Raw genomic sequence first — 23,947 nt, 5'->3', positions numbered from 1 at the left:
GTTGCCAATACACCTTTTGTGTTTTTATTAAAATTCCATTAAGTTGATAGATTAAATTGACTAGACTGGGCATCTTGAGAATCTTCCCATAGTGAGCTGGGTATTGTGATGCATGCCTATAATTCCAGCACTCAGCATATTGAGGAAGGAGAATCACTGTGAGTCTTGGACATCCTGGGTTCAAGTGAGCGTAAGGCCAGCCTGAACTACAAATTGAGACCCTTCCTTAAAAAAAAAAATTCCCATTGCTACACTTAATCATACCTTTTTTTGGTCATTTGTGACATTTTATTTTATAAAGACTTTTCACCTTTCTTTTGTTGCCTTTTTTTTGTACCAGGGTTCGAACTTACTCATGACCTTGCACTTGCGAGAAAGGTGGTAGCACCACTAAGCTAAATCCATGGCCCTTCAACTTTCTTTTAAAGTTCACTAACCATAATCCTGTTTTCTCTATCTTAAATTCTGTCCTCACATTTATGTATTCTGCTGTGGAAACTTTCAATGGTATTTTAATCCCTTGGATATCTGCTTGGATGTTTTTCATGTTTTCTGTTTCTTTACTATGCTGGGCATTCATGGTTTCCATCATTTCCCTCAGCCTCTCTGTTTTTGGTTTTATCTGTATCTGCTCTGGAGTTACTAATTCTGTCTTTTATTACGGTCAGCATCTCTACTGTCATCTGAAAAATTATTTCTGATTTAATTTTTTCCAGAGCCTCTTTCATCTGTTTTGTTGTTTCCCTTGTTACCAGTTCAGAGAGTCCAGATGGTTGTCTTGGATTTTTCTATCTCATTGCTCCCTGGATTTGCCTTTGGTGAGCTGGAAGTCTGGGTTTGCATCTTGTTTAGATGTCTTTTAATTTTAATTTGTTGTTGTTGATGTTTTTGGTTTAATTCCTGGGTTAATGCTTGTATATTGCTTACTGAGAGTATCTTTATTGCTAGTATTTAGAACCCTTAGGGAATGGCTGCTTCTCACATTGTCTTCCAGGTATAGATAGCGTTTGGGCTTTGAGTATGCAATGACCCTTAGGCAATCTCAATCTTGGTATACCAGGATGAACAACTGACTAGAACAATCATGTCACCTTGACCAAAGTAACAGGGTCGGTACCAACAATAGCATCAAATACAGCCTATAAAATGACAAACTCTGGTAACTATTAATCTGCCACCTTTATCTGAATGAACTAGACTTGTGTTCATGTATCAAAATCTAGAACCAACCAGAAATATGTTTGCAGTAAATAAGCCCTTCAATATATTGAATTTACCCTCTGGAGAGAGAACTTAGAAGGGGTTGGGGGGATAGAGAAATACTAGTAGAGAGAAAGGTTAGAAGTAAGGCTAGAGGACACATGAAGATCATGCAGATTTGGGGAAACTGGTGAAGACAGAAGGAAAAGAGAGAAGGAAGGACCAAAAAGAAGAACAGAACAAACTAACAGGAATAGGAAAATTATAAACCATATTCGTGCTCCTATAAAAATAAAAACAATGGCGAAAAAATAGGAACAAGAAAGGAGAGAAAAGAAGAAGAAGGAGAAGTTGGAAGGAGAAGGAGAAGGAGAAGGAGAAGGAGAAGGAGAAGGAGAGGAGAAGGAAAAGGTAAAGAAGAAAAGAAAAAAATGCCCCGTTCAAGGTGTGTTTCTGCTGTCACTGGTAAACAATGTGGGCACCATACAAATCCAAGTCAACTATCTCAGGGAGCCAGCCATAACACCCTGAAATTTAGGCTGGTTTCTGGCTGTGAGGCTGGAATTGAGCTTTCTGACCTACTATGGGTTTGAATCAGCACAGTTCCAATGCAAGTTTGAGCTACCCTTCCCTTGCAGTGAGTTCGGGTTCCAGTAGAAGGTGCTGATCCCAACAACTCAACAGCTGCTACAGTCTGCTGTGCCATCATCACAGTGACTCTCTTTGCTCTCCCAGTGGACTTCAAGTTCTCAACAAAAAGCCTCGGAGAAGTGCTCTCTGCTGCCCACAACTGTGCCATCTTCCTGAGCTCAGAGTGATGGCCTACCTGTGCTATGCCATGTGAGGTCTGGATCCCCATGCCCCAGTCCACCTGGTGGGTCTATGGCTGAGGCTTACACCCTATTGTTTTCCTTGTGGGCCTCTGGCTTCTTTTACAGTTTATTTACATGTATTTATCTGTTTTTGTGCCTAGACATGGTCTTTAGCTTCTCTCACAATGCTACGCTACTCTGACTCTGCTATCCTTATCCCATATGTCAATACTGGATATGCATTATCTTTGGATTTGCTTTCCAGAACTCTTTCTAAAGACCCTCTCCCTTCTTTTTTTTTAATTCATGTTTTCTCCCTCCCCACTCCTCTGGCACTGCAGTAGTCCAAACTAGTTCTTGCTTATTCAGTTATGTTTTATTTTCAACCCTGGCAGTTATGTTTTATTTTCATCCATTAGTTTGCACATCAGTATTTTATTGTGTTATGTTCTTGTGTATCTGAATATGAGGTGATTTTGAAAAAAGTAAAGACAATTTGATGGCTGAAGTTATTACCACAAATAAACTCTGCAAATAACCATTTCAGGCAATCCCTCCCTGAATATATATTTGCATTTCATAAAGCTCAATTGTCAAAATGTAAATTTATACCCAAAGTTCTATGTTTTTTATTATCCAGGCTTCTAAGTTGGGTAGTAGATGAAGTTAATGATTTTCTCAACCAGGAATGGGAACAGAGACAGCGAAATGATGGGAGACATAATCACCAACCCTCTTTCTGAGCTTGAGCTATCCTGTGCCTTACCTGGTACTTTTGCTGTTTGTGCTGATGAACAGGGAAAAACTAACACAGTTGCTCTTAAATTTCCCAGGAATTTATTTGGTCATATCTAGTATCCACTGCTATCGAGGTTTCAATCTGGGAATTGATTTGAGGCAGGAAACATGAGGTTAGTTGTCCTTCCTTCTTGTCCCCTCTATCTGTCATAAATTCCTCTCTGATGAACACTTCTCTTAGGTCAGTGATGTCGAACCTTTTAGAGACTGAGTGAGTGCCCAAACTGCAGCCCAAAACCCACTTTTTTATTGCAAAGTGCAAACACTGCAATTAAACCTGAATACAAAGGTTTTAGTTTAGAAAAAAACAATTCATACATTAGTATCTTTTGCCTTAAAAGAAATACACAACAACAGAGCTTTTAGTGATACAAGCAGCTTTTATTAAAAGATGAAAGATTGCCTTTGGTGTGCTTTTGAACATTTAATGTGGCCTTTGCTGATAAATTTTTCAAACTTTGCCTCATTTTATTAGTTTGACAGCAACACATGCAGCGCTCAGATCACTTGTTTGTCTGTTTCTTGTATCAGGTTTGATATAATTCAAAACTGAAAACAGCTGCTCACAAGCATAAGAGGATCCAAACAAAGTAAGAAAAACAATCAAGTGCTTTCATTGACAGAATTATGTGGTAGAGAATTCCACACTCTAAGGATTCCATTTCTCAGAACTCCCAACAATGCTATCTTTTGTCAGCCCTTTACACTCTATCTTCTCTGTTGCATACAATTTATTTTTTCAGATAGAGCCTTCTTGAGATTTCAGTAACTCTATTTCTAGATTTCCAATGTCTAACTGGTGTAAACAGGAAAGATCAAGTTCTCTGAATTTGGCATTATCTGGAGAAATGAGAAAACATGGGTTTGTCTCCATCTTATAGAACTGTAAAAATCAGTTACTAAAATTTTCCTTTGCAGCTGCTATAATGCTAGAAAATTACTTATAGATTTCCTGATGACTTGTAGGATTGTCTGCAAAAGTTTTGGAATTTGCTAAATGCGTTTTTAGATTTGGAAAATATTTCAGCTGCCCACTTTCAAGGTCTTTTTCAAAAACCTGAAATTTTCTCTCAAATGTGATATCATGAAACAGCTTTCTGCTGTTTTCCCTACAATTTGTAGCTTTTTGTTTAATACATTGAAGTATAGTGTAAAATCTGTAAAAAAGAAACACCCCACAGGTTGTTAAGCCAGGCCATATTAGTGACTTATGGATATTCCTGCTATTTTTCATTCATAAACAACCCAATTTCTTCTAAGCAGTCTTCATAGCTCTCCAGAACTCATTCTCTGCTCAGCCATTGGATACTATTTTATATAAGTAAAAGATTGTACTGTGCCTGAACTTCATTAGGAAGTGCTTGAAACTCTTGGAACTTAATAGCATGAACCATGATGTGATTCTCCATTTTTGTGAGGATCTTTTAGGATATCATCTAATTTTTGGCTGCATTCCTTGGTACAAGGAGCTTCTTGATATATAATGCAATGAAACTGAATGGATGGATGTTTTGCTTCTTTAACAAAGAACTGTATGAAGGGAAATGTTGCCCCCACCATGCAAAAGTGCTGCAACATTAGTAATTGAAACCACTTTTTCTGGTTTTATGTATTGTGCCCCCAAATGAAAAACCCACAATCACAGCATTGTAAATATCTATCTAACTGCTGTGTTCTTCCAGGCAAAGACACCAGTTTCACTTGCTCTTCTCTCATGATGTCACCAACAGAATAATACAAAATTACTGCCAGCTTTACATGATTACTTTAATTTGTGCTTTCATCCAAGCACATGGAATAACAGGCTGCCTTTTGCAAGTCAGTGGTGAGCTGCTGACTAACATTCCTTGTCATGCGCAGGACTCAATCTTTTACAGTATTTCTGCTAAATGGCATCTCAGAAGTCCATTTTATAATTTTATCCTTGTTTGGGAAATCACAAAAAAAGGGAATTACGCCCAGAAAACATAGACACTGTGATAAAACTTCCATGAGAGAGGAGCTTACCATGTTTTTCTATGCCCAGTAAAATTTGAAAGCTGGCAGCTTGATTTGTTTAACTGACTGATTTATTTGTTTTATTTATTTATTTTTAATTTTACATTTTAATATTATTGGTACATTTTAGGCATGCATAAAGATAACATTCATCATAAGGAATTTGTACCTGTACATGATATATCTTGCTTCTTTTTCCCATTCCCCTCCCTTCCCTTCAACCCCCTTTCCCCTCCTTAATAAAAGCTTTATTTCCATATCTTCCTTCTATTCTTTTTATTTGTCCCTTCCCTCTTTTCTACCTCCACCTTCTCTTGTTCCCTTTCCCATGTGAATATTTTCTCCCTATTTCCCAATATCTATTATACATTTTGATCCTTATTTACACTTTTGGTTTTTCACACTGGAGACCTAATGCAGTATTTACACATGCATGTATGATTTATTTCAGTTAAGAGTGTGGTCTCAGGATGCATCCATTCACTTAGAAATGTCTTGTTTATCTTTCTTTATGGCAGAGTAGTAGTCTGTTGTATTAAAAAAAAACACATTTCCTTATCCATTTATCAGCTGATGGGCATTTGGGCTGCTTCCAAGATTTAGCCATTATGACCTGTGTTACTATAAACAGAGTGTGTATATATCGCTGTGGTATGATGCTTCTAGTTCTTTCAGGAAAATACCAAGAAGGGCAATAGCTGGGTTAAATGGAACCGCTAGTTTTATTTTTCTCAGAAATCTCCATGGAGATCCCCACAGTGGTTGCAACAATCTACACTTCCACCAAGTGGAGAAGGCTTCCTTTTTTCCCACAACAGAGCCAGCATTTGTTATTGGTTGATTTCTTAATAATAGCCATTCTTCCTGGAGTGAGATGAAGTCTCAGTGTTGTTTTAATTTGCACCTCATAAATGATCAGTGATGTTGAACGTTTTTCATATAGATATTTGCCATTTCCACTTCTTCATCTGAGAAGTGTATCTTTCAGATGCTCATTTTTGGATTGGGTCTTTAAATTTGAAGGGTCTATTTTTCTTAGTTCTCCACTCTTCACTCTGTTGGTGGGTTCTTTTGCTGTGCAAAAGCTTTTTAATAAGATGAGGTTCCAGTTGTTGATTCTTTGTAATATTTCCTGTGCAATCTGGGTTTCATTCACAAAGTCTTTGCCTACATCTGTGTCCTCAAGAATTCTACCTATTCTATCTTCCAGCAGATTTAGTGTTTTTATTTTAATATGTAGGTCTTTGATCCATTTTAATTTTAGTTTAGTGCATGCTGAGAGATTTGGGTCTAGTTTTAGTCTCTGGCACATGGAAAGCCAGTTATTCCAGCACCATTCATTAAAGAGGCTATCTTTTTTCCAGAGAAGGTGTCTGGCCTCTGTCAAAGAGAAGGTGGCTGAGTGTGTTTGGAATTGTTTCTGCATCTTCTAATGTGTTCTGTTAGTCCTCAGTTCTGTTTTTTTTTGTTTGTTTGTTTTTTGTTTTGTTTTGTTTCGTTTTTTTGATTTTTGAGACAGGGTCTCACTCTGTAGTTGAGACTGACCTGGAACTCACTATGTAGCCCAAGCTGGCCTCTAACTCATAGCTATCTTCATGCTGGGATTACAGATGGGTGCCGCATGCCAGGATCCTCAGTTCTGTTTTGTTTGTTTGTTGTTTGTTTGTTTTTTGTCACAGTAGCTTTGCAGTGTAATTTCAAGTCAGGGGTTGTGATGCCCCCTGCTTTGCCTTTGTTGCCCAGAATTGCTTTTGATATTCTAGGGCCCTTCTTGTTCCAAATGAATTTTAGGATCGTTTTCTCTAATTTTGTGAGGTTATAGGTATTTTGATTTGGATTGCATTAAATCTCTTAACAGATATTCTCTTTGATCTGCAATCCTGTTTTCTATATCCAATGTTCTGTCCTCACATTGGTTCATTATGTTGCATATACTTTCAATGAAAATTTTAACCTCCTGTATATCTGTTTGAATTTGGTTCATGGATTCTATTTCTTTCCTATGTTGGAAATCTTTTTCCAACATAACCATATTTCTAATAAAACCATGTTTCACGGTTTCCGTCATTTTCCTAAACTACCCCATTTTTAAAAATCTGTATTCACTCTAGAGTCACTAATCGTGTCCTTCGTTATGGTCATAGTTATCTGAGAAATTATTTCTAATTTGATTTTTTTCTAAAGACTCATTCATTTGCTTTGTTATTTTTGCTGTTACCACTTTAGAGAGTCCAAGTGGGTGGCTTTCAAATTATTCTCATTGCCCTTTGAGTTTGCCTTTGGCAAGCTGGAAGTTTAGGGTAGCATCTTCTGTTTCTTCTCATTTTCTATGTTTTTTAGTTTAATTCCTGAGTTGATGCTTCTAAGTTGCTTATAGCAAGTAGCTTTGTTGTTAGCATCAAAAAGTTTTAAGCAAAGATTACTTCTCAGAGATGTGTTCCAAATGTATCTGGCTTTTTGGTTTTGAGTCTATTGCAAGATCCTACCTCTTTAATTTATGGGGGATGAGAAGTTGCTGCCTATTTGGTCTAGCCCTTGCTTCTTTGGCACTGGCTGATAGTATTGTTTATGACCCACAGGTAATCTCAGTCTTTGCATACCAGAAAGAAAGTAGTACAGTCAGTATAACAATATCATAAAACACAGCCTGTAAAGTGACAAACTGTGGTAACTATTAATTTGCCACCTTTAAGTGTATGAACTAGACTTGTGGGTATATAACATTTAAAACCAACCAGAAAATTTTATACAATAAATATGCCCTCATTATGATAATTTTACCCTCAAGGAAGAATTTTTTTTTTTGTACCCGGGATCAAACTCAGGTCCTTGCATTTGTGAGGCAGTCGCCAGAACCACTGAGCTAAATCCCTGGCCCAACGGAAAAAATTTGAAAGAGGTTGGGGGAAAATAGAGAAATAGAAGAAGAGAAAGAGGTTAGAAGCAAGGCTGGTAGACAAAGGAAGATTTGGAAACTGATGAAGCAGACAGGAGGGAAAGAGAGAAAGAAGAAATAAAAACAAGAATAAAACAACAACAACAAAACAGGAAACAATGTTAACACTCATATAAATACAACAATAAACAATCAAGAAAAAAGAAAAAAAGAAAGAAAAGTAGAAAGAATGTCCACTTCAGGGTGTATCTGCGCTGTCACTGGTAAATAGAGTAGGCAGAGTCCAGATTTTTGTTGATTAATCCCAGAAAGTCAGCAGTAGATTTACAGATGGGTAGTGGGTAATTCCAGCAAGCCTACACCTTTAGTTCCACTGATGTTCAGGCTAGTTTCTGGCTGTGAGGTTGGAACTAGAGTCATTCATCCTGCAACACTCCATGTCCCTCTTTCTAGTTTAAACTCGGCCCCCTGCCGGTTTTAACTTGACTCCTTGATCACCTAGCAATTTGAACTTGGTTCCACCTCACCTTGACTTCGGGAGCCACTAGATGGAGCCAACCTACAGCTGCTCTGTGTTCCAAGCTAACTCAGCCCCTCTCCACAATGGTGACTGGCCAAATGCCCTCTCCCAGGATACATCTGAGCCCAAATAACTCACTAGCCACTGCAGTCTGTTGCATCCACCACTCCACTCCACTGGTGTGCTTTTTCATGGAGGCTTCTCGGGGCTCCAGTAAATCACCATGCATCTACTGGTTTGAGCTGCCCCTCCTGCTGTGAGCCAAGGCTGAGGGAGAAAGTGCCACTTGCCACTTCCTTCTTCTGCATTGAAGTCTCTCTCTTGGCTCTCCTGGTGGGCTTCAACTCTCACTTCAGAGCTTTTCTGGGTCCCAGGGACCCACTTCCCTCCTTCCTCTTTTCCTCTCATTGCTATATTCCAATGTCTAGAACCAAATCTCAGAGCAGTTGTTGCTCCGCTGTTCACAACTCTGCCATCTTCCTAGAAGTTCAGATGGTTTGTTTTAGAAAGATATTTGCAAAAACTAAGATACTGGGAATATTTCCTCAACTTCCCTTAAAAAACCTCTTTTCTTCAGTTTCACCAAATTTTGCAACATTTTTGTGGGTTGGTGTCAAAGTGCTGTCTGACACTTGATGTGGCACATGCAACACTTTCCCTACACAGAATACATAATGCTTTTCAATTGCATTCAATCATTGTAAATGACTCTGTCCAGGCTTCTTGTAATGATCTTCCAATATTTTTTTTTTAGTTTTGCTTTTTTTTGGGGGGGGGGCTGTCGCCATTTTTTTTTTTTTTTTTTTTTTTTTTTTTTTTTTGTACCGGTGATTGAACTCGGAACCTCGTGCTTGCAAGACAGGCAGCAGAACTACTGAGCTAAATCCCCAGCCCTGTAGTCAGTTTTTGATGTTCAGGACTTGGAGTATATAAAGGCACAAAATTTAAAAACAAAAGAAGCAACCAATACAAATTTATTCCTATACCAAAAATAGCTAACACTATTAGTGAAAACAAAAGAATTGGATATTCTCTGAATCAAGAATCTACAACAGTAATTCTGAGCTGGGGTTACTCTGAATTTGCTGAACACAAGCACAAGTGAGCAATGTTACACTGACCACCAGAGTGCATTTCCTACATTGTGGGGGCTTCTGCTAAAATCACAGCCATTTTAAGCAAATATATATATAGATATATATACATATATATATCCTTGCTCTTATTTTCATAAATTCTTCACAAACCACTAAGCATAATGGTACAGGTTTCAATATGCCAGAGGGACAGCACAACATTAAAAGAATCACAGCTTCTTAATTAGAACATGTCTTTGCTAAAATTTAGATATTAATTTCAATTTTTTATAAGAAAACTCAAAGCTCAAATGTTATGTTAATGAAAATGAATGCACTAAAACTCACAGCCAGTCAAAGCAAATATATTCTGTTTATATATACTTGGTAGTGCACTGACAGGCTGTGCAAAAGCTTAGATGAGTCACAGCTAATGAGTCATGGCTGTGACATTATCGCCTGGTGCTTCTACTCCTTCCTGAACATGTACATGGCCACTATGTGCACTGTTATCTAATGCTTAGCTGCTGGGGTGATGATGGGGCAACTTGACTGCTCACATGCTTGCTGAAAAGGGGCTCTGTGTGCCCACTGGGGCATATATGCCATAGTTTTGCTGTCACTGCCTTAGTCCTTGAGTTGTCACTGCCCATTTTCCTGCTATCACAAATAATATTTAACTGATTAACTTTACACAAACTTCTTTTTTATTTCTTTTCTTCTTCCTCTTTTCATCCAGATAATTTTAGTTAATTAAATTATATCTCTTGGAGTTTTTCTTTGTAATACTCAATATATTTGTATTTTTATTGACAAATTTGTTGGCTTTTGATGGTATATTTTGTCTCCAAATATGAGGGATAAGAAAATCAGCATCTTGACATTACCTCTCAGTTTTTGTTCCCAGTTGTTAGTTATGTAATTTCTACTTCATCATTGCACTTGTTTTATAACCATAATTGCCATATATGTTTTTGTCTTACAGTTGTCATATTTGTTTTTGTCTTAATTGTAAACTTATGTAGATTTCACATACACACACAAATGTTTTTTATTGGCTGTAGTTTCTTTCCTAATGATTCAGTCGTTTTTGCCTTTATCTCTGTGACTGTTAAATTTTCCCGCATTTTCTTACCTGAAGCCTGGTAGGGTATATTTTATCTGATTATTATTTTGTTATCTCTTTTGAACTCTTGTTTACCTGCTTCATGAAAACTTTCAAATTTATATTATTTGGTTATAATTTTTATTGATTTACTGTAACATTTTTCAGTTGAGTTTTCTTCATCTGTCATCCCATGTCTCTTTTCTCCTTTTTTATGCATTACTTATGTTTACCTCATGCCAATTCCATTCTGATTCCCTGCTTTTAAGAAATACTAGGTTTTCTTGAAACAGTTGTCTGCAGAAGGTTCATCTAAGAAAAAAGCCAGAGTTGTCTTTCCCTCATGCCAAGAATTTTCAAGAGGTAGCTGTGGGGCTATCGAAAGTGTAGTTCTCCTTTTCCCTGCTACTCAGGAATAATCATTTTTAAAACTACCATGAGGATGAATCACTTCCTGCAAATATGCCCTGTTTATGTGATTGGTTCTTCAGCTCAATCTCTTTCTACTTCTTATAACCGAATAGGGTAACCTCAGCAGGCTCCATCAAGACTCCTGCTGTCAACTTTATACATGCTTCCTATCCTTAAGAAATATACAAATGTCCATTTCTGGCATTTGGTGTTGTCTAATGTCTGACTTGAGAGTGTAACTGAAGCATTTTTCGCAAACAGATGTAAAGCAGAAAAGCAGTTTAAGAACTCACAAAGATGTTCTCTGTGAAGGAGTCAGAGTCTAGTAACCCTGAGAGGCTTAGTTTGGACAAAATCTCTAGTTAGAACCAGAAGGGCAAATATTTCCACAATCTCTTCCTGAGATTTATTACATGGCACAGAGAGCACATGAACTTGCAACAGTTTCTTCTTGTCCTTGTAACTGAGTCCATACCTAAGAGAAAAATGGATGACATACAGGTGCTGAATTCACATTTCACTGCATATTTACTTAAGATGGTTTTCCAGTATTAATTTTTATAGCACGCATCACATTCTATCTTATTTCCTATTTCCTTTGACTATTGCCTGTTAAATGATAAGCTCTATGAACATAGGGATAATGCCTGTTCTGTTTATTATCGAATCTCCATCTGTCTGGCACATAAAATACTGCTCAGTGTCTACTCAATTTGATCATCTTGCATTTCAAGCTGCAACTAATTGGCTAATAAACGTGCATTATATTTGCAAAGATAAAATTTGTTTTTAAAATAAGCTAAGCAGTATTTATAATATAGATCCAACTAATTTAAAAATTCAGATGCATGAAAAAGACTGAAATATTACATACCCAGTATCTTGCTGTTCCTTGGGGTTTTGTTCTTTGGTCTCTTCTACTTGGAATTAGATATACTACCATGGCTTCAATTACCACCTATGTCTTTATGACTCACAAGTCTATATACAAAGATGTAATCCAAATGTTTAAATTTTGGAAAATTTATTACAGTAAAAGATACATTGCCATTAATCAGTCTCAAAATACTTTGCCTTGGGCCAGGGATTTAGGTCAGTGGTGCCATCGCCTGCCTCACAAACATAAGGACCCAAGTTCGATCCCAGGTACAAGAAAAAAAAAAAGCCAAAAAACAAAACAAAAAAATCAATAAAAAATACTTTGCCTCACTTCAAATGTATTAATACTGTCATTCTTGCCTGAAGCAGTTCTGGAAATCTTCATTCATGAGTGTCTTTATTTGCACAGTCACGGCTGGTTCAATGTCCTTCATGAATTCAAAACATTTACTTTTCTTTCATGGTCATTTTGACAATGTGGAACAGCCAGAAGTTACATGATGCAGATATGGTGTATGAAGTGGATGAGAACACATCATAATGTTTTCACCAGGCTGCCTTCCCATTTGGTGGCACTTGGTAACAGCATTTTAGCCCAACTCATAAAGAAACTTGTGAAGTAGGACTTCTAGAACTGCTTCAGAAACTGCAAGAGAAGCGGGGGTACATGTGTCTCAAGCAAGGGGGAATATTTTTGTGGGGATTAATGGCAATGAGGGAAAGAGAATCGAGGGAAGGAGGGAGAAGGAAAGAAGGGGAAATAGAAACAGTCAAAATATGATATGTATGTGTAACATTTCCCCAAGATGAATGGAATTATAATATTGTAAACATGTATTCATAAAAAGATTTTGAAAACACATACCTTATTGTTTGATCAGGCCTTGTATCTTGAGTTCAATATTAATTTATTTGATGCCTACAGTTCCATATCCCACAGATATTTCATGCTCAACATATTTGAAATTAGAATAATTTCCTCATCCTACATCAAAACTGTTTCCCATCCTGTATTCCCTGTCTCAACACAACCACTATACACCCAGTTACACATGCTAGAACCTGTCATAATTGAATCTTTCCTGTCTTTCATCCTATGCTGCTAGCTTATCTCAAAGCTGCATTGATTCCACCTCATTAACTTTGAAAATAAATGTTATTATTTATCACAACGATACATACATAACAACACAGCAATTAGTATACAGTTTATGTTGATTCCCCCCCCTTCCCTCGAGTCAGTAACATTCTTTAAAGTGGCAATTTTTAACCTTTCTAATTTTAGCTCTGTCTGATGCAGTGGCTCTCAACTGGGAGAGATTTTGTTCCCTAGGGGACATTTGCCAGTATCTGTAAGAATTTTGTTTGCTACTGGCTTGATAGTCACAAAGTGAGGAAGGATGCTGCTATTGGCTTCTTGTGACTAGAACCTATAATACACAGAATAGTCTCTGATCCAAAATGTTTCTTTTTTCTCTCATTGAGTTTATTGGTACATTTTAGGTATAAAGTACAGTTACATTCATTATTGGGATCTTGTACCTTTACATGACAGGTCTTGGTTCTCATTTTTCCCCTTGTCCCTGCCCTCCCTTCACCCCCTCCTCCCCTCCCCCTTTAAAAGCACTTTATTTCCATTTTTTCATTTTCTCCTATTTTTTTCTTTTCCCTTATTACCTTTCCCCTACACTTCCAACTTTCCCTACACCTTTAGCCCTTTTCTTCCTATTTCACATTGCCAAAATGTTAATGGTTCTATTCTTGTGGTTATATTTAAAACTGCAAAAAATATTTGAGTGTAATGACTTTCATTTATATTACAATTCTCCCTCCTCTTTTCCTATTGTCAATGTTTATTGCATTGTTCCTCTTATTATTTAACTTTAATCAAACAATCCAAAAATATTGATTGAGTACCACTGTGTTCCAGGGACTAGCCAAAAGATTTAAAACCCAGTAATGAGCAGGACAGAAGTAACCTTTATTAAGCTTTCTTTCTTGTGAAGGGAGTAGGCAAAAAAAAATCCCAATTAAAGTAAATAAGATATCTTTAAATCATATCTACAGTACTTTATTTTATGCCATAAACTTTCACCAGTGTTTACTTCATACTTTCCAAAATGAGAACAAAAAGACTATTATTCTTTTTTTTGCCCTTTATCATCTTCTATGTCCCACATTTTGTCAGCTACACTTTTATTGTCTCATGCCTACTTGAAATCTCATTCCATAAATGATCTCTGAATCATTTTCCAAAACTATACAAGATAGGATACCACATGGCTCAGCAATGAGATATATTTGTGTAGTCATAATCATCTAAATACAGTTCATGATTATCAATGTCCAGAGTTGAAAGTCGAAAAGTGTTAATGGGAGACTTGGTTGTTATATATCACAATGTAAAAATAAACTGAAACTTAATTGCATTGCCAATAACTATGTAAAACAGAAAGTTCTTTGAATTACATTCATTCTACTGGAAATGTGAGATCCTCTTGATTTTAAGACCTCATGGAGATATGCCTTTGACAATAATATCACCTGATTAATGCTCACATAGTTCAGGAACTTTCACAAGTTCAACCCAAGCCTTTCTTGGGTTTTTGAGGGGTTGTCTTTATGTCCACTTGGTCACATCAAACTGTTCTGGGAGTCATAGAGCCATGATATCCTTATCTACATCATCTCCCATGGTTGAACCAGGTGCAAGGTATAAATCAACCGTATCAGGTTATGAATGCATTTTATCCTAGAAATATTTACATATAATCCTCTTAGTAGCTTGGGAGTTAGCTCAATCCTGTCCCATGCCAGATGACATGGTCAAATCCTAGAGACACCGAAGATCAGCTTCTGATTTAATCCAGCCCACTACATTTGCTTAGAAATGGCCTAGAATCTAAATTCAAGGCTATTCTGTTACATTTGGGATTCAATAGATTATTTTCCCCCTTTTCCATCAAATGCTAACCTCATTCTGTACCTTAATTGGCTTCACTTTTGGAAAAAAAAACAGTTATTTTTTATATCTTCTACCTATTGATACATAAAAATCACTTTGAAACTTGGTGGTTTTAAACCTACATATTAGTAACTTTTTATTTTGTGGGTCAGTTATTGATACTAGGTTTATCTGGTTGATTCTTGTGCTAGTGTTTCTTGAGGTCACTATGTGGATGGAGTTATCTGAAAGATCATCTAGGGGCTGGTTTTCCTGAATCTAGGATTGCCATATCTAGTTTGTTAGTCAGCTTTCCATTGCAGTGACAAAACCTAAGAAAATAAACCTAAAAGATGAAAGGTGTATTTTTTGCTCTTGGTTTCAGAAGTTTCATTTCTTGATTGGTTAGCTCCATTGCTTTTGGGCCTGTAGTGAAGCAGAACGTCATGATGGAGGCCTCGTGGTGAAACAAAGCGACTCGTCTTGTGGTGGCTGAAAAGCAGAAAGAGAAGAAAGGAGCCAACTTCACAATATCCTCTTGAAGAGTACGCTTCCCACTGACCTCATTTCTTTCCACTAAGCCCCACTTTCTAATAGGTTCAATCAGCTCCTAATATGGTCATCAGCTGGAGACCAAACTTTTACCATATGAGCCATTGGGAGTTATGCAATATCCAAGCCATGACATCTAGCAAACAAAAGTACTGAATGCTCAGTTAAATTTACATTCCAGATGAACAATTAGGATTTTTCAAGTATAACTATGTTCTATACAATATTTGGTAAATGTATACAGCAAAAATTTATCTGATGTTCAGCTGAAATTCAAATTTAACTGGAAAACCTATGTTTTATCTAGCAACTCTTTTTAGAAAAAGTTCATGTGTGTTCTGCCTGGTTCCTTCCTCCACAAATTAACTTGGCCAGATCCACACATGGTGGTTTTAGAGCAAGAGTGCAAACCTCATTGAAATGCACTGTTTAAGCCTCTTCTTAAGTCATATTTGCTAACAAGTAAACCTGTCAAAGCAAATCATATGACAGCAAGTCCACGTGGGAGGGGCCTACACAATGATATGGATACAGGGAGTCATTGTTCATTCGGGCCATTACTGTAATAGTTTCTTACAATTTCTACTTGTTTTTCTTCCCTTATTTATACTATGTAATCTTTCCACTCCCTCATTTTTAACTTTTCAGTTCATTTTACCAAGTTTTCTTTTATTATTTCACTACTCTAAATCATCTGTCATCCTGCTCCATTTTAAATGGTTTAATTAGGGCCCAGTGTGTGGCTCTTGTCTTAAAAGTAACTTTTATTGCTTTTTTAAATTAGGATCACTATCTTCTGGATTCCATATTTACTTTAGACCTGAATAATTACCATATTTTGCTAGGTACATGTTCAAGTACTTCCTAAGAGGTCTGTAGGAGGCAAACTTTCTTTCTTTCTTTCTTTCTTTCTTTTTTTTTTTTTTTTTGTGTGTGTGGTACTGGAGATAGAACTTGGGCCCTTGTGCTTGCAAGACAGGCAGCAGAACCACTGAGCCAAATCCTGGGCTCTAGGAGGCAAACTTTCAATACTGAAAAACATATTTTTCGGGCTTGGGATTTAGCTCAATGATGCCACCGCCTGCCTTGAAAACACAAGGACTCGAGTTCAACCTCCAGTAACAAAACAAATTAAAAAAAAGTGTTTTTCTTTCTTCCTTTCTTTGTGGGCGGGGGGCGGTGCTGGACCCAGGGCTTCATGAATGCTAATCGTTCACTCTTCTGCTGAGCTATAGTCCCAGCCTCCTGAAAACATTTATTGTCACCATATACCTGTCTGGTAGTATATTTAGGAATAGAAAACTAGAGGAAAGTATATTCTTTAAAATTTTAAAGGCATTTATACATTGACATTTAGCACCAAGTGTTATGAATCGAAAGTTTGACAGTCAAACTGATTTGTAGGTAACTTTCACCGTATCCAGGGAAATTTTTAGGGTTTCCTTGTAATGCTTATTATTACAAAATGCCTTGAGAATATGCTTAGGCTAGAGTACTTCTATTAATGTTATTGGGCTTGGAATAGACTTTTTGTTTAAAAAGGACTAATACAGGAAAAAATAGTAAGGATCTTTGTATACATTATTCATAACCAAGAACAAATATTAACATTTTGTTGTATTTATTTAAAATCTTTTCCTCAGTGAACATTTTAAATTTTTCTGTGGCATTTATTTGTTTTTAATTAATTTTATTGGTACATTTAAGTTCTACAATATAATGACAATCGTCACTGGAAATTTGCATCTTTACATAATCAATCTTGGTTTCTTCTCTATTCCCGTGCCCTCCCTTCAACCCATGCACACCTCCCTATCTACAAAGACTTTTCCATTTTTTCTTCTTATATTAGTTCCATTCCCATCTTTCTTTTCCCCTACCCCTCCCAATTCCCCTTCCCCTTTGCACCTTTTGTTCTTATTTCACATTATCTATAATACATTTTAGTACTTATTTACACTTTCAGTTTCTCACACTAAAGCTATTTGGTATTTACACATATGTGTCCTATTTATTTCATTTAAGAATCTCACCTTAATGTGTATCCATTTAGCTATAAATGTCTCTAGTTTCTCATTCTTTATGACTGATTAGTACTCCATTTATAAAAAAACCACATTTTCCTTATTCAGTCTCCTGTTGATGGGCAGTTGGGCTGTTTCGAAGTATTAGCTATAACAAATAGTGCTGCTATGAACATGGGTGCACATATATCACTATGGTATGATTTTTTTAATTCTTTGGGGAAGATACCCAGCAGGGGGATAGCTGTATCAAATGGGACCCCTAATCCTAGTTCTTTGAGGTATCTCCATATTGATTTTCACAATGGCTGCACCAGTATACACTCCCAACAGCAGTGGAGAAGGGTTCCTTTTTCCCCACAGCCCTGCTAGCATTTGTTATTGGTTGATTTCATGATAGCAGCCATTCTTTCTGGGGTGAGGTAGAATCTCAGTGTTGTTTTTATTTGCATCTATAGAATGACCAATGATGGTGAACATTTTTTCATGTTTATTTGCTGTTTCTACTTCTTTGTCTAAGAAATGTCTGTTTATTTCAGATGCCCATTTTTGGATTGGGTCTTTAAATTTGGGAGGTCTGATTTTTTTTAAGTACTTCATATATTCTAGAGAGTAGACCTTTGTCTGAGGTAGAGCTGGTGAAAAGTTTTTCCCACATTGTGGGTTGTCTCTTCACACTGCTGGTGGTTTCTCTTACTGTGCAGAAACGTTTTAATAAGAAGAAATCCCACTTGTTGACTGTGGTAGATCACACGCAACTGAGGTTTTGTTCATAAAATCTTTTCCTACACTAATGTCTTCAAGAGTTCTACCTAACCTCTCTTCAAGCCAGTATAGTCTTTCTGTTTTAATATTGAGATCTTTAATCCATTTCAATTTTAGCTTAGTACGCTTGCTGTGCAGAAGCTTTTTTTTTTTTTTTTTTTTTTTTGGTACTGGGGATCAAACTCGGATCCTTGTGATTGCAAGGCAGTGGAACCACTGAGCTAAATCCCTGGACCTATGTAGAAGATCTTTAATAAGAAGACATCCCACTTCTTGATTTTTCATGCTAGTTCACAGAGAACTGAGGTTTTGTTCATGAAATATTTTCATATACCAATGTCTTTAAGATTTCTACCTAACCTTTTTTTCCAGCCATAGTGTGTCTGTTTTAATACTTAGATCTTTAATCCATTTCTATTTTAGTTTAGTGCATAGTTGGAGATATAGGTGTAGTTTTATAATCTTTGGCAAGTTGAAACCCATTTTTTCTAGCACCATGTATTTAAGAGGCTATCTTTACTCAAGTGAGGGTGTTTGGTTCCTTTGGCAAAGATGAGGTGGCAGAGTGTGTCTTGAGCTGTTTCTGTTTCCACTGGTCCTCAGGTCTGTTTCTTTGCCAGTACCATGCTGTTTTTATCACAATAGTTTTGTAGTACAGTTTCCAGTTGGGGATTGTGATGCCCCCTACCCTGTCTTTATTGCCTAGAATTGCTTTTACTATTCTAGGTCTCTTCTTGTTCCAAATGAATTTTTGGATTGTTTTCTCAAGGTTTGTGAAGTATGCTGCTGGGATTTCAATTGGGATTGTACTGAATCTATATAGCAGGTTTGGAAGTATGGCCATTTTCACTATATTGATTCTTCTGACCCAGGAACAAGGGGTGTCTTTCCATTTTCTGATGTGCTCTTCAATCGCTTTTTTTTTTTCAAAGCGCTATAGTTTTCAGAGTAGATGTCTTTGATTTCTTTTCTTAGGTGGATTCCTAGGTATTTCACTTTTTTGGAGGTATTGTGAAAGCAATGATTTGCTCCATTTCTCTCTCAGTAAGTTTGTTTTCTGTGTACAAGAAAGGTACTGATTTTTGTGTTTCCCTTGTATCCAGCTACTTTACTGAATTTGGTTATTAAGTCTAGAAGACTTTTGGTGGAATTCTTGGGGTCTTCTAAATAAACTATCATGTCATCTGCAAATAATTACAAATTGACTTCTTCATTTTCTATCTTTATTCCTTTTATGTCTTTCTCTTTTTAAATTGCTGCAGCTAATGTTTCCAAAACTGTATTGAACTGGAGTGGAGATAGTAAACATCCTTGTCTTTTCCTGATTTTAGTGTGAAGAATTTCAGTTTTGATCATTTAATATGATGTTGGCTATTGCTTTTTCATAGATGGCTTTTATCAGATTGAGGCAGAGGCTGTGTATTCCAATTTTTTGGAGGGTTTTTTCATAAATGCTTATTGGATTTTGTCAAATACTTTGTCTGTATTTATTGAGATGATCATATGGTTTTTGTTCTTGGCTCTATTCATATAGTGTACTACATTTATTGATTTACATATGTTGAACCATCCTTGCATCCCTTGGATGAATCACACTTGGTCAGGATGTATGATCTTCTTGATGATCATCTGCATTCTATTTGCCAGTATCATATTAAGGATTTTTGCATCCATGCTCATTAGTGAGATAGGCTTATACTTCTCTTTTCTGGTTGGGTCTTTCTCTGGTTTGGGAATCAAAGCAACACTTGTTTCCAGGAATGAATTTGAAAGTATTGCTTCCTTTTCAATTTCATTGAAAAGTTTAAAGAGTAGTGGCCATAGCTCTTCTCTAAATGTCTTGTAGAATTCAGCAATAAAGCCATGAGGACCTGGACTTTTCTTAGTTGGTAAGTTTTTAATTATGTTTTCAATTTCATTGATTGATATTGGGTCTTTAGAATTTTTAGGTCATCTTCATTCAACTTTGGTAATTCATACATGTCTAGGAATCTGTCCATTTCTTCTGTATTTTCCATCTTATTTTCATATAGGTTCTCATATTGAGGATCTTCTGGATTTCTTCTGAGTCCATTGTAATTTCACCATTTTCATTCCTAATTGCATGGATTTGGGTCTTTCCTTTTTTGATAAGGTTGGCTAAGGGTTTGTCAATTTTGTTTATCCTTTGAAAAAAACTAACTCTTCACTGATTTTTTTGTATTGTTCTCTTAGTCTCCCTTGCATTAATTTATGTTCTGATCTTTATAATTTCCTCCCTTGTATGAGCTTTGGGATTGTCCTGCTCTTCTTTTTAGAAGCTTGAGGTTCAGCCTCAGGTTGTGTAATTTATCTCACTCTGTTTTCATAATATGAGAATTCACTGCTTTAACTTTCCCTCATGAGACTGCTTTCATTGTGTCCCATAGATTCCTATATGTTAATTTTTTGTATATATGTGTATCTGAAGTATTATTTCAGATGACTGAAGTTACAAAAATCACATTATTCTGTATCTTTGTATAAGTTTATTATTATTATTATTATTATTATTATTATTGTATTGGGACTTGAACTCAGGGCCTCAAGCTTGCCAGGCAGGCATTGTACCATTGAGCCACATCTCCATCCCTCTACACATTTATTATTTCATTCAACATTAGATTTTTTGGAGTTGTTTTGAATGATAGATACAGGTCTAGTTCACTCCTTTTTACTGCTTTATAAGGATATATGACTATTCAGAAACCACTAGCAGACATCAACCTCACACTGAAACACAAAGCATTAAAGTCAGACACAAGACAAATCTGCTCTGTATCATCATTACTATTGTTTTAGAAGTCCTTGACAGTGCAATGACATAAGCATAATAAGTGAATCATGAACTATGAATAACTAGAGATAAAACTGTTGTTATTTTAAAACTATGTCCATTTAAGAAGTCAGAGATTAAAAAAAGATAAAATAATGAAATAAGATATCTCACCAAAAGAACATGATTGTAGAATGACAGTACTATATTGATAGGTTTTTACATAAAACAGCAATACTTTCTTAGCAAATTCATTTTTGAATGGGAATTGCATACACAAGGTAAATTTCAAAAGTTATAAAGGAGGAAAACAGTGGAGTAGTAAGCAAGAATTCAGCCTCTCCAAGATATGGAATCCAGACACTGGAAAATAACAACTTGGAGAAGAAATGGAGAGAAGTGCATCCTCAGGACCCAAGAGGGAAATGACAGGAAAATTGGAGCCTACAGAGAAACTGAAGAGGGAGAAATCCACACGGAAATAGGAAGGGGCAATCTGCACTTTCTCCCTAGCTCCTGTCTCATGGCTTTTGAGAAAGGACTGAATCTATATGGACAGAGTGAAAGTGGGGAACACCAGGGGCCTTCTGGGAGAAACACGGAAGTGAAATTGACTGAGTGATCTTGCCTGGTTCAACAGGTGGTGAGTGACTCCAGTAAACATGCCTGCCATATTTCCTGAAGTGAGTGATCAGATGCCATTCTAGGGAAGGTTCTACTGAACAGAGCAACAATGGGTTTGCTGCATTTCAGGACTCCAAGTGTTACATTCTCACTGTGACTGGGTGAGGACAGCTGCAGGAGACCGTGCTGTCAGAGAACTGTGGTCAGGTAGCTATGTTCAGGATGGCAGGAAACTACCACAAGGCTTTGACCTAAAGGACTGAGGCCCCACCCCTAAAGCCAGAGGCCAGACTCAGCCTAAATCACAGTGGATTTGAAAGTTGCAGAATTGTCATCCTCACCTTGATCCTATTGCCTGCTGGCGACTGCATCCAGCATAGATGTGGCATCGACTGTCATCCTTATCAACCAGGAAAAGTAAGGACATGTCTTGATTTGGATACTGCTGCAAAACTGGAGATCCCAGAAGAAGGCCACCCATTTGAAATCAGAGAAATTTCTTTTCTTTCTTTCTTTTTCTTTTTTTTTAATTTTATACTCTTGTTTGTTTATTGGGGGAGGGTTTATAGGTTTACGTATGTTTGTGCATTGATTTTCATTTTTTATGTTCTTTTCTTCTTGCTTTCTTTCTTTCTTATTCAACAGTTTGAGAAATCTTCCTTTGTCCTTTGTCTTTTCTCTTTCTTACATTTTTCCTTTATTTTTCCTCTTCTCCCTTTTAATTTTTCTTCCTTCAATTATTTTCTTATTTTTACTCTGTATATAATTTTTCCTTTTCTCCCTCCTTTTATTTTATCTTCTATTGTTCATCAGTTTTTCTTTTATCTTTATGCAATTCTAAAAATGTCCATCTACTCCCAATAAGATCCCTTGTAGCATTTTTCTCTCCTCCTTATCATACCATAAAGTTCAAGGTTACAAAGTTTTCCTCTTGTATTCCCCAAGTCCCAACCCCTATATCTTTAAGAATATAGCCATGCAGCTTTATTAAAATTTTGATAGTTAACTCTGTAAAATTACTGTTGAATTCATTTCTATTATTAGCAAAGAGATAGCTGTCACATTTAGTACATATTAGTTGGGTCTTAATGTAATTGTAGATTTCTTATTTGACAAATACATCATCCATTCATGATAAAAAAAACCATGAAGAAAATAGAAATAGAATCTCAATCTGATAAGATCCAGCTATGAAAAACCAGTGGCCAATATTATACAGTACTAAATGGAGAGTAACTGAAAGCTTTCCCTCTAAAATCAGGAACAAGACAAGGATGTCAACTTTTAACACTCCTGTTTAATATAGTATAGATCTCAAAACATTAGTCAAAGCAATTAGATAAGAGAAAGAAATAAAAGTGATATAGATAGGAAAAGAAGTTAAATTATCATTATTTGCAGATGACATGATCTCTTTATAGAAGACTTAAAAAACCCCACAAAAACACTTCTAGAATTAATAACCAAATTCAGTAGCATAGCAGGATACAAAGTCAACACTGCCAACAGCATTCCAGTACACCAATAACAAACTCAATGAAAGACAAATGAGAGAAACAACACCTTTTAAAATAGTATCAAGAAAAAAGCATTCTTATATATTAATGTAACCAAGGAAGTGAAAGAACTCTACAATGAAGACTCTCATACTCAGAAAGGAGATTGTAGATGATAACAGAAAATGGAAAGATAGTCTTGTTCCTGGATAAGTAAAACCAATATAGTCTAAATTGCTACATTTCCACAACTGTTATACAGGTTTAACGCAATACTAATCAAAACACCAATAGCATTATTTACAGAACTAGAGAAAGCAAGCTTGAAATTCATACAGAATCAGAAGAGACCTAGAATAGCAAAAGCAATTCTGGGCAACAAGGACAAGACAGGGGACATTACAATCCCAGACTTCAAGTTGTACTATGAAGCTATAGTAATAAAAACAGAATGGTATTGGCAAAAAATAGACTTGCAGGTCAGAGGAACAGAATAGAGGATGCAGATACAACTCCAGGCAAGGCACACTCATCAAAATTATCTTTGACAGGTGGGCCAAATCCTTTCACTGGAACAAAGATAGCTTCTCATACAAATGGTGATGGGAAAACTAGCTTTTCATGTGCCAAAAGTTGAATCTGGAACCATTTCTCTCACCATGTGCTAATCAACAATCAAAATGAATCAAAGATCTAAACATTAGAACTGCAGCATTGAATCTACTGGAAGAGAAAACAGGTAAAACTCTTGAAGACATAGGTATAGGCAAAGACTTTCTGAAATGAACCTTGGTTGCACAAGGAATAATACAAAAATAAACAAATGAGATCACATCAAATTAAAAAGCTTCTGTATAACAAAGGAAACCAACAGAGGGAAGAGATAAACTTCAGAATGGGAAAATTTTTTGCCAGCTATTCCTCAGACAAAGGAGTAATATCTACAAAATATGAAGAACTAAAAAAAATAGACCCCCAAGTGGTCTGTGATTTAGCTCAGCGGTTCGGTGGCCTGCCTTGCAAGTGCAAGGACCCGAGTTCAATCCGCAGTAC

Source organism: Fukomys damarensis, unplaced genomic scaffold (assembly GCF_012274545.1).
Source record: "Fukomys damarensis isolate Sample0158 unplaced genomic scaffold, DMR_v1.0_HiC HiC_scaffold_39, whole genome shotgun sequence".
In the NCBI taxonomy this organism is placed as follows: domain Eukaryota; kingdom Metazoa; phylum Chordata; class Mammalia; order Rodentia; family Bathyergidae; genus Fukomys; species Fukomys damarensis.
The sequence above is the reverse complement of the archived record's forward strand: the minus strand, read 5'-3'. Positions refer to the sequence as shown.